The sequence below is a fragment of the Esox lucius genome, chromosome 22, assembly GCF_011004845.1.
Source record: "Esox lucius isolate fEsoLuc1 chromosome 22, fEsoLuc1.pri, whole genome shotgun sequence".
In the NCBI taxonomy this organism is placed as follows: domain Eukaryota; kingdom Metazoa; phylum Chordata; class Actinopteri; order Esociformes; family Esocidae; genus Esox; species Esox lucius.
This window is the reverse complement of record NC_047590.1, coordinates 4,648,773-4,649,391: the sequence shown is the minus strand read 5'-3', so window position 1 is coordinate 4,649,391 and position 619 is coordinate 4,648,773.

The window sequence follows — 619 nt, the reverse complement described above, 5'->3', positions numbered from 1 at the left end:
TGTTGATACTGTGTGCTTCATCTGTTCAGTATGTTTGTTCCTAAGCTGATCACTGTAGCCAAATAAGTTATCCTAATAGATAGGTGTAGAGTGAAGAATTACCATCGATCAACTTTGTCTCCTGCTGAGGGGGTGGGTGGGGGGGATGCTTGCTCTCTTGGTTTTGGAGGAACATTCAAGGCAATAATGCCAAATATTTCCACTGGGTGGCATCTGCATATAAGTGTGTGTGTGTCTCAAGAGAAATCAGAGGCAGAAAACAGCTCTTTCACGATAATAAAAAATATCGGTTTTACTAGAGAAGGTTACAAAAATCATCACTATACAGAAGTCAACTATTTAAAACTTAAAAAAAAAAAAAAAAAAAAGATAACGAATGAAACATCTAGAGGAAATACAGTGCCATTAAGGTACAGGTGGATATCTTTTAAAAAGTGGAGCGGGGTGGGGGGGGGGGGGGTAAACACTGCCTATCATAGTTGTCCATACAATTGACTACACATCACCTGAAAAACTGCAAAGACAGTCACGTCTCCCTCATGCAATAACGAGGAAACGACAACACACCCGGACTGACATACGCATCATATATGAAACGCAACGTACGTTTGCCTGCGTC